Consider the following 12,103-nt stretch of genomic DNA (forward strand, 5'->3'; position numbering starts at 1 on the left):
ATTGTTTCATACTTTTAATGTTCTCAAGCCTTTTCAACTCTCATGTAACGCATGAGTGTGAGCCATGCATATAGCACCATAGGTGGAATATAATATGATGGTGGAGGTTGTGAGGAGAAGACAAAAAAGGAGAAAGTCTCACATCAACTAGGCAAATTAATAGGCTATGGAGATGCCCATCAATTGATATCGATGCAAGTGAGTAGGGATTGCCATGTAATGGATACAGTAGAGCTATAAGGGTATGAAACCTCAAAAGAAAACTAAGTGGGTGTGCATCCAACTTGCTTGCTCACGAAGACCTAGGGCAATTTGAGGAAGCCCATCATTGGAATATACAAGCCAAGTTCTATAATAAAAAATCCCACTAGTATATGAAAGTGACAAAATAGGAGACTATATATTATGAAGAACATGGTGCTACTTTGAAGCACAAGTGTGGAAAAGGATAGTAACATTGTCCCTTCTCTCTTTTTATTTTTTTATTTTATTTTTTTCCTTTTTGGGCTCTTTGGCCTCTTTTTATTTCATTTTGGACTCCTTGGCCTCCTTTTTTTATTCTTCACATGGGACAATGCTCTAATAATGATGATCACCACACTTTTATTTACTTACAACTCAAGAATTACAACTCGATACTAGAACAAATATATGAATTTGAATGGCTCATGCATATGAGAACAATATGACAATGATGGCGTGTGTCATAATAAAACGAAACGGTGGAACTTGCATGGCAATATATCTCGGAATGGCTATGACAATGCCATAATAGGTAGGTATGGTGGCTGTTTTGAGGGAGGTATATGGTGGGTTTAATGCATCGGCAAAAGTTGCATGGTACTAGAGAGGCTAGCAAAGGTGGAAGGGTGAGATTGCGTATAATCCATGGTCTCAACATTAGTCATAAACAACTCACATACTTATTGCGGAAGTTTATTATCCATCAAAGCAAAGTACTAATACGCATGCTCCTAGGGGGATAGATTGGTAGGAAAATACCATCGCTCGTCCCCGACCGCCACTCATAAGGAAGACAATAAAAAATTAACCATGCTCTAACTTCATCGCATAACAGGAGACCATACGTGCATGCTTCGGGAATCACAAACCTTAACATGAATATTATTACTAACCCACAATTACTCACTAGCATGACTCTAATATCACCATATTTATATCTCAAAACAAATGCAAGGAATCAAACTTCTCATGTATTCAATGATCTTCATGAAAGTTCTTATTATATCCCTCTTGGATACCATCATATTAGGACTAAATTCATAACCTAAGCAAATTGCCATACTATTTTTAAGACTCTCAAAATAATATAAGTGAAGAATGATAGTTCATCAATTTCTACAAAATGAAACCACCGCCGTGCTCTAAAAACATATAAGTGAAGTACTAGAGCAACTGCCTAGCTCAAAAGATATAAGTGAAGCACATAGAGTATTCTAATAAATTCACGATTAATGTGTGTCCCTCTCAAAAGGTGTGTACAGCAAGGTTGATTGTGGCAAACTAAAAAGCAAGGACTCATATAATAGAAGATGCTCCAAGAAAAACACATATCATGCAGTGAATAAAAATATAGCCTCAACTAGTTTTACTGATCGATTGAAGACAAAAGAGGAGATGGCATCTGGGGCATCCCCAAGATAGGATGTTTGGTTGTCCTTGTTGGGGAACATTGCATGGGAAACAAAAAATTTCCTACACTCTCCAAGATCCAATCTAGGAGATGACCATCTAAGAGAGGAGAGATTGGATCTACATACCCTTGTAGATAGCTAAGCAGAAGCGTTAAAAAATGTTGTTAATGTAGTCGAACATCTTCGCGATCCAATCATGATCCGTCCCGCGAACTCCTGATCTAGTGCCGAACGGACGGCACCTCCACCTTCAACACACGTACGACTTGATGACCCTTCACCTCCTCGATCCAGCGAGCGATGGTGAAGTAGTAGCTCGAGTCCTCCGGCAGCACAACGGTGTGGTGGTGGAGAAATCTCAACAGAGCTTCGCTAAGCACTACGGAGAAGAAGATGGACTACGAGGGAGAGGAAGGGTAGCACCATGGTGTGGAGATGCACTCAAGGGTGCGGCTGCCCTCCCTCTCCTCATCTATATATAGGGGGAGGGGGAGAGGGGGGCGCCCCTAGGGGATCCCATCTAGGGCCGGCGGCCACAAGAGGGAAACCCTAGATAGGTTTCCCCCCTTAGGAGACTTGGCCCCCAAGCCAAAGGGGTGGGAACCCTAGAGGGGTGCCCCCACCTCCTTTGGCAACGTGGGATGGATTAGGGGGGCACACAGCCCCTTAGTGGTTTGGTTGCCCCCCCTTGGACCATGAGGCCCCCCAACACTTGTCGGGCCCCCCCGAAACCCATTCCGGTCATGCTGGTCATCACCTGGTACCCCAGGAACAATTCCGGACTCCAATACCCTTCGTCAAATATATCAATCTTCACCTCCGGACCATTCCGGAGTTCCTCGCAATGTTGGGATCTCATCCGGGACTCCGAACAACCTTCGGGAACCACCATAATGACTCAACTATACTTATATCGTCACCAAACGTTAAGTGTGTAGACCCTGCGGGTTCGAGAACTATGGAAACATGACCGAGACACCTCTACGGTCAATAAGCAATAGCGGGACCTAGATGCCCATATTGTTTCCTACATATTCTATGAAGATCTTATCGGTCGAACCTCGATGTCAAGGATTCAGCTAATCCCGTATGCAATTCCCTTTGTCTATCGGTATGTTACTTGCCCGAGATTTGATCACCGGTATCTCCATACCTAGTTCAATCTCGTTGCCAACAAGTCTCTTTACTCGTTCCGTAATACAAGATCTCGTGACTAACTCATTGGTCACACTGCTTGCAAGCTCATTGTGATGTTGTATTACCGAGTGAGCTCTGAGATACCTCTCCGTCATACGGAGTGACAAATCCCAGTCTTGATCCATGCCAACTCAACAGACATCCTCGGAGATACCATTAGAGCACCTTTATAGTCACCCAGTTACATTGCGACGTTTGGTACACACAAGGTACTCCTCCGGTGTCAGTGAGTTGCATGATCTCATGGTCATAGGAACATATACTTGACATGCAGAAAACAATAGCAATAAACTTGACGATCATATGCTACGTTCATAGTTTGGGTCCTATCCATCACATCATTCTCCTAATGATGTGATCCCGTTATCAAATGACAACTCATGTCCATGTCTAGGAAACCATAGCCATCTTTGATCAACAAGCTAGTCCGGCAGAGGCTTACCAGGGACATGTTGTTGTCTATGTATCCACACATGTATTTGAGTTTCTGATCAATACAATTCTAGCATGGATAATAAATGATTATCATGAACAGAGAATATGATAATAACTAAGTCATTATTGCCTCTAGGGCATATTTCCAACAGCCTCCCACTTGCACTAGAGTCAATAATCTAGTTCACATCACCATGTGATTAACACTCAATTAGTTCTGGGGTTTGATCATGTTTTGCTTGTGAGAGAGGTTTTAGTCAACGGGTCTGCAACATTCAGATCCGTGTGTACTTTGCAAATGTTATGTCATAGTGTAGATGCTGCTACCATGCTCCACTTGGAGCTATTCCAAACGGCTGCTCCACTATACGTATCCGGTTTGCTACTCAGAGTCATCTGGATTGGTGTTAAAGCTTGCATCGACGTAACCTTTACGTCGAACTCTTTATCACCTCCATAACCGAGAAACTCTACTCAGAGTTATCTCGATTAGTGTTAAAGCTTGCATCGACGTAACCCTTTACGCAGAACTCTTTATCACCTCCATAACCGAGAAACACTACTCAGATTTATCCGGATTAGTGTTAAAGCTTGCATCGACGTAACCCTTTATGCCGAACTCTTTATCACCTCCATAACCAAGAAACATTTCCTTATTATTCTAAGGGTAATTTTGACCGCTATCGAGCGATCCAATCCTGGATCACTCATGTACCCCCTTGCCAGACACGTCACTGGTACGCGTCGGTGCTATACAAACGGTTTTTAACCCCTTTCCGCGACGGCATTTGGAACCGTCGCCTAGTGAGGCGGCGATAGGGGGTCCTTCCCACACGACCCATAAACCGTCGGGGATATGTCCTCCTAGCACACACGCTCGGCAAAATGAGTTCGTGTGCGACCGGCGAGCACTCAAATACGGAAATACGTACAGTAGAGTTAAAAAATACAATTATACAGGCAAAATTGTTTCCGGTCGCAAGTACATCCCACACAGGCAGTCCCCGCTAAACGTTTCCGTTCGTATGTACATCCCACACAGTCACTCCAAGGAAAACGTTTCCGTTCACAGGTACATCACACACAATTTTTCATGTTAAATCGTTTGTGATAGCGTTGCCATTGTAGACGATATTAACAATTTTATCGTTTGCGTTATTGAATGCATCACACATGGTTTGTAGAAGAAACTGTGTGGCAAAGGCTGTCCATCACACACGGTTTCTATGTGGTAAACATTTGCGCAAGGTGGCCTAACGCAAACATTTTTCAAGAGAAAGTCATGTGTGATTGTTCATTGATCCAACACGGTTTATTCCTTGAAACTGTGTGCGTTGCCTGAGGTCATCGCCCACGGTATTTTTTCAATAACCGTTTGCAATAGCAAAACCCAATTAGCAGGCTAATTGCCCTATTATCAATAATCCATTTATTAATCTAATTGACATTCATATTAAGCACATAATATATTTCATTTCCATATTAAGGAAGCAGAATTTCATAATTGAAATACATCAGAGTACAACATGATATAGCTTCAGCACTCAGCTACCCCATTACACAACTGCACCAGCACCAAGTTTCACATGCAACATGTAGAACCTTTCAAAATTAGCATCATAGATGGTATATAGACAGATGCATCTCATCTGGAAAATTGCTGAAGCGGAAGGCGAATATTGATCCTTCATTCATGTTGAAGGTCTTTGCAACTTTAGGCCAATGCATGTGGATGATTAACCGTCTGTCCTTCGTCCTCTTCAGAAACACTTTAATATTAAATCGTGGGTGTTGTATGAAAACCTTCCTCGCCTCCTGACCATAGAGGTGGTTTGAGAGGTAATCGATCATATCACCGGTGATGATTACCGTTGACCATCACCGGCAAGGTATTGCCGGTGTTGTGCCACATTGCGTGCATGCGGCACTCCGACTGTATCTTGCGACGCGTCCACGTGCCCCTTTTGAACGCCCTAGAATTGCGCTGGAAGAAATGCTTGCTTAGGCCACTCAGTGTGATACCTGCAGTATTGTCGAATACAGGTTTTAGTGTACGTAGTTGGCATTTTCATAACATCTTTGGCATGTTGCAGTCACTTGTCTCACTTTTTATTAACTTTCAAATTGTAATTGCTTCACCAGGTCTGCGTCTAGAAAGAAAAATAGAGCTATAAACAAAGGAATATGTTTGTGCAAGTAGACGGCCGATCGGTGTCTTACCTGGAAGTTTCTCAGGATGGGTGTAGCATATGCCGTGCTCGCTGTCGATGGTTGGTATGAAAAAATCGATGAGAGGGTGAGATCTCGCGCTCTCAGCACTCACTTTGGCCTCAAGGTGCTTGATCAGCTCCTGATCCGTGGGATTGAACTTGACGCCAGCCGGCAGCACCGGCCAATCCTTCTTCGACTTGCATGGGTTAATTCCAGTTATATGGTACTCAATGTATGATCAATCAACTGTTTTAATTGAATGATGAAAGATTTCGACAGATAAGTGGTACTCCAAATCTGAAGTCCAGAATACCCGAACACGCCGCCGGGATTCTTGTGTCACCTCATGCGCAGCGTGTTGTCACGTCAATTCAATGTGTGGCCATGATGAATAATTTGACCGACATATACTAGTACTGCTACTGTACTACTTACTAGTCGTATTTAGTGTCACATTTTAACCATAGGTTTAACTAACAAGTACGCACTTGAAGCCTATATATATATATACTGCACAGCATCTCCATCATCATTATCAGTACATCCTGTGCAGGTGAGTTAGGATGCACTTGATCCCAGAAAGGTATCTATCCTTCAAACCAGAGGAGTGCTTCAAACTAACAACAATACATAATATCCAACAAAAGAGGGTCGTGCTACAGCAGCAGAATACATGGCTCAGTCTACATATCAGTATTAATCAAGTTGTGCATATTTGCTGTTGGCATGAACCACATCGCCGCATGTCGGGTTTGCAAAAGCCATCCATCGCATGGAAGCTTGATGCCTTTCACACACTAAAGATTATCTGGCAACAAGCTGTGTCGACGAATCTCTGGATATGGTGATTCATGAAACCCATGGTATGATGTGTAAACACAGTCCCCCTGGCGAATGGAAGTTGCATAGCACGGTAATCATCGCCGGTGATATGATCGATGATTGGTTGGATGATCAGATAATTGAGCCCGAGGAACATGGAGTGGTTGCCGAGGCTGTAAACCCGGCTTCAGTTGAATACACCTGGCCCAACAGAGCTGGGATCTTTCTCGAACACGAAGCAGCCATAGCCATCAATGTCACGAACGCCCCAGGCATTGTGCTGCATGTGGTTTGATGAAATGGTTTGGTCAATTTGGTACGTGCAAATGAGCATCAAATGACCACCGTCAGCTGAATGAGCGATAAACCACCACCCATCGGCTGGTATGATTCCAGGTCCTGGAATCATGAAGGCCAGCGCATTTGCGTCTGCTGCAACAATTCAAATTGGAGACCAAAAGGACAAAAATAAACAATCATGTTCAGAGTATGTGTAGAATTAAGATTATTATAACAGTGACACATATCATAGACAGAGAATTGCAATGCCGTGGTCATAATCATACCCCAAGTTAAAAAAAATAAGCCAATGGCTTTCGTATTCTAGCAATATATTATGGTTCAAACATCATGTAACAATGAGAGGAAAACAGATATGGCAGGGCCTACTCATATTCTACCATAGCACTTACGAAAGTTATCGTAGCAACTCTAAGCAATAACATGCGTTGTTATAAAAATCCTGGAAATGAGAGTAACATATAGCAATCATGAGGTTATACTCATAATATCTATTCTAACAATCATTAGATACCAATTGTTCTCATATCAACTCTAACAATAACATGTGTGGTCATAAAAATCTAGGAAATGAGAGGAACATATAGCAATGATGTGGTTATAGACATACTATATATTCTAAATTTGTAACAATGAACAGGCAGTCGTATTCTTATGGTAAAGATGAGATGAGATAGAACAATTACACGACGATAGATTCCACCAGTATAGGCAGCCAATCTGTGCGTCGACCGCATAAACGATGCCATCATGCACTATAGCATCAGACAGAAGTGTTGGGTGAAGAGGATCGACGATGAGCCATAACCATGTATGGCGACCGGATTCCAGATAGACTAATCCCATGTTGAACACGACAATGAGCTTGTAATCCATGTAGTCTTCTGATGGTGTGGGCACTTCGCAGATTACAACCTTCAGCAAACAGAGGTCGAGCCAAAAGCTCGACGCGTCTCGTGTGTAGTAGGCAGGAGTGTCCGGCGGACCGCGAGGCTCGATGGCGGCGGTATCCAAAGATGGAAGGGTGATCTCTCGCTGGGTGTAGATATCCACGAGACGCCACGGACTACCGGATTGGTGGATGAGGATGATCTAGTTGGCCTTCATGCCCGCCCAGTAGTGGTCGCGCATGAAGGGCAGGTGGACGGGTAGTGGTAGCATGTCGAGGGGCACCACAGCAACCTCCGTAGGATCGTCAAGTCGGTGTCTGGGCCACCTGTGAGGATCGGGCATCAGCAAGCATGGTGTCTTGAAAAGAGCCAGCCGGTTGCAGACGATTTGATGGTACAAAGACACCGAGCATGCGGCCAGACGGACGGTGCTGAGTAGGACCATACGATTACAGATCTGCTCCAAGAGAACATCGAGGAGGGAATTCCAATCGCGGCTCTGCATGTCAGTCGGTTCTGCCATTGGGGTTTTCGGTGCCTGCGAGCCAGCGGGGAAGTGGATTCGGGCGGGCGAGCGAAGAAGCTTCTCCTCATGTGGCCGAGCAGTGAGCGGGGGGATATGGTACGCGCGAGCTACCAAGGAAGATAGCGCGGGCGGGCGAGCAGTGAGCGGGGGGAAATGGTGTGCGGCCGACGATGGGGAAGAGAGGAGGAAGAAGAGAGGAGGAAGAAGAGTGGAAGACGGGGACGAAAGTGCATTAAATCTCAATTCTACTACTACTACCAGGATATACCGTCCTTCGGAGTGTAAATAGTTACACCGATGACATGTGGGTCTACCACAAGAGGGCCCATATGATAGTTAATGGAGGACAGAAGCGTGCTCTACTGGCAAACATGATGGCAGTACTAGGTAAGGCTGATTTAGTAACACCAACACGCTGGTTCAGCTTATTAATTACGTGTCCCATCTGCTGCAGCGTGTATTGTCACTTCACTGCGAAGACTAGTTGAATAGTTCTCTCTGACCGAGATGGGGAATAATGGATCGTGAAGACTTCCTTTCTACATTATCCCTATGCCTCTACGCTCACTTCACTCATTTTGCTCCGTACGTAGTCACTTGTTGAAATCTCTAGAAAGAAAAATACTCCGTATTTGGGAACAGAGGGAGGATTTTACTCCGTATTTGGGATCAAAGGGAGTATCACCATATGGAGGGAAGAGAGGAAGCTTGAAATATGAACATGTCAATGGGAGGGAGTAAGCCCCATGCATGCATGCAACATGCAACACTCATATGTACACATGGACGCACCCAACACTCACGCACCCATGCGGCACACAGCACACGACGCAACACACATGCTCACGCTCAAGTGCTCAACCTACTCCCTACGTCCGTGAAAGACGGTACATTTAGAGATTTACACATTGACCAGGGCATAATTAACGCCCAAAAGTTATGTGTGCATGCGACCATTGAGAGAAGAAGATTAAATGAAGGTCGTTGCATGCTGCAATTAAGGATAGACATGTAGCCTATACCTAGAGCACAAGTTGGTGCATTAGTCAATCAATATCAATTTAGATTAAAGGCTAAATGCATTGGAAGTGTAGATGTACTACACTCTTTGTTTTTTAGCTGATTTCTTTGCTCTGCCAACTGACAGGTGGGACCCCGAAACCAGGTGACAATTTAACCAGTCAAGAAAGTGCCACGTCGACTATGTGTCCGGTCAGTAGGGTGCAATACGGTGCTCTACCATGAGCTAGTGATCGTATAATCACCGCAAAACTATATATAGTGACCGTAAAGAGCGTATTGTTACCTACGTTGACCGCCAGTGTATTTTTCTCATTTCAAATTAAGCCATATTAACCAGAAAGGACGCTGTATGGACTAGTACTAGTACTGCTTTGATGTGTCCCGTCAACTCGCCGAACGAGGAGAAGATTGCTTACTACGCCTCTCCCTCGCCCACGCGCGCGGTGGTTCGCAGGACGAGGAGAGGGTTTTGACTACAGCGCGCCCTCTCCCTCTCCCTCGCCCTCGCGGTGGACGTGCAGCAGTTCAATCGGTGTCAGATTGCCAGAAGCATAATGTGTACTGTAGTATCATCATTGTTGGACCTTCCGAAGAGGCGAAGAGCCAAGTGCAAGGTTCACACTAGTACGAACTATTGAACCTCCCAAAGACGCAAAGAGCCAAGCGCAAGGTTTTATAGGAGTTGTCGTCCTAGTAGGAGTGTACTACAACTATAGCGAATGATGCTACTGTATGATGCCGCCACGTCACGTATATCCAAAGCTGTGCCACCTTTTTTTCTCAAAGAGCGTGTTGGATCCCGTGCAACAACCACACAAGTTGCATGTACACATTACACATTTACTAGTAATAAATTCTAAAGGACAAATACCAGTATGCCACACAAGTTCATCTCCAATTCATGTGATAAATTTGTGCATGACTAGTCTACATATATTCACAGTGCTACCGTTCACAATTTACCGTCCTCCACTTACACGTTATAGATGGGCTACATGTCCTCCTCCAGGTTCCAGTCCTAGGTGTTCTTCATGGATGGCACGATCCATAGCGGTGGGCAACGGGAATCATTGTCACAACTTTCTAGTCCAGTTCCACACGATGGAGACTCATCCAAGCTGAAGCGGCATAAATCAGGGATAGCGTGTCCCAGCATGTCGTTCATCCGGCGGTGCGCACGGAAGACACAACCATGCTTCATGAACAGCAAGCCTTCCGTATCATGCACGGAAGGTGGCATCCGCTTCACAATGGGGTAGCTGTCCCTAATGAAAAGCGAGTACTCTCCAAGAGTGTTCCTCGGCACCCACGTAGCATCACGGGGGTCGAACTCGGCGCCATTCATCTGGTACACGCGGCATCTCATATCTGGACACATGGTGACATACATAGTCAAGGTCCATGCATAATAATGTTGTGCTCAAATATGGCGGTCAGTAATACTGTGCAGCAAATAGTACTACTCTGGTATAGAGGAAGTAAAATAACCGGCTTATTATATATAGCCACTGTTGGCTACATGGATGAGATAGTAAGACATGAAAAAACGAAAATGGTGGTAGCTAGTGGGTTCAAGTCTTCAAGGGCCTAGCTAGCTATACGCGTCCTCCAAGGTAAAAAGTACTCCTACTAGTACGTAAGTAGAGTACTAGTACAACAATGAAAGAGAAGGCGAGAGGGTTAAAAAATGGAATACCTGGGTAGATGGTGACCGTCCGATCGTGGTAGATTGTGTGACCATGTTGCACATCAGTGGTACCATGGGTAACGACTGCTAAGATAGTTGATCCCAATATGCCAAAGTCAGCTACAAGGTTCCAGGTTAGACCGAATCGTGGATGCAAATGCACATCCAGGATCGGCGATCTTATTTTGATCGCGGGATGACTGGTCCCTTCAAAATATGGAGTACCGTTAGGGATGCAAATGATGGTTTGTGCATTCCGTTTGTAATCTCCCGTACCGTAGGATGGCAACCAGATGAAACAAGTCCCCTGGCTTGTCACCGCGAAGATGCAGCCTAGATGGCGCACGGCGTCTTCGAACATGTAGGGGTACAAATCTGCCGCCGCCAACATGCGCCGGCCTCTGCCGTTACTGCCTCTTGCATTGATGGCAATCATTATGTCGGACACCGCGATGAGATAGTAATCGTCGTAGCCGCGTCGCTTTGTCGGCGGGTCCGCAATTGTTATCTTCTTCAATCTCATGTAGGCATCATCAAACGTATTCAAGACCAGCCAGTCCGGAAGGCCGATCCCAATGGTGGAGAAGGGGTCTACCGGAACGGCTGGACTGTTGTGGATGTTGTGCAAAATGATGGTGGTATCCGGCCGGAGGTATGCAAGCCAATCTTCGTTAGCACCGACCCAGACCTATATATAAGACGGTGGGCAGTGGAGAAATTATGGGATGGAAATGGAATAACTATGTACTACATGATCAAACTCCATTACTGACCTGCTCATCGGACAAAATCCGACTACCTCTCAACATCGGCAACTCTAGCAGAGTCAATGTGCAACCATGGCCAGGGAGCGGTGGACTAATCGAAGGATTGTCCCATAGAAGAACCTTCTCCTCGAGGACGCATGGAAGACCAACAAGCATGGCCTTTTCCCAAGCCATTTTAAGCACCGTCTTGAAATAGTTGGTGCAGGAAGCACCGAGTCTTGCGGCGGTGAGGACGTCGGAGCGGCGTGCGATTTCTCCTAGAGGATCGTCATCCAAGGTCTCTCAGCCCCGACGAGGAGGAGAACCGCCTGGCGAATCCATGGGAGCAGCGACGAACTGCCTTCTCTTCGGGGGGAGGGCAACTGGCGAGGAGGAGATAAGAGCGTAGTAACCGCAGGGTCTCGTCCCTTCCAACTGTAGATCATTCCTTCCAACTGTAGCGAAGGGGTGAGGCTATTATTTACTACTAGTACTAGCATTATGGGAAGTTATGGGATTGCATTATACTGTAAATAATAGCACTAGTAAGAAATTTTTGACACTAGCTAGTAGTTTTTGGCGTGGATTAAGAAATTTTGGGTATGTTTTTG

Source organism: Aegilops tauschii, chromosome 7 (assembly GCF_002575655.3).
Source record: "Aegilops tauschii subsp. strangulata cultivar AL8/78 chromosome 7, Aet v6.0, whole genome shotgun sequence".
In the NCBI taxonomy this organism is placed as follows: domain Eukaryota; kingdom Viridiplantae; phylum Streptophyta; class Magnoliopsida; order Poales; family Poaceae; genus Aegilops; species Aegilops tauschii.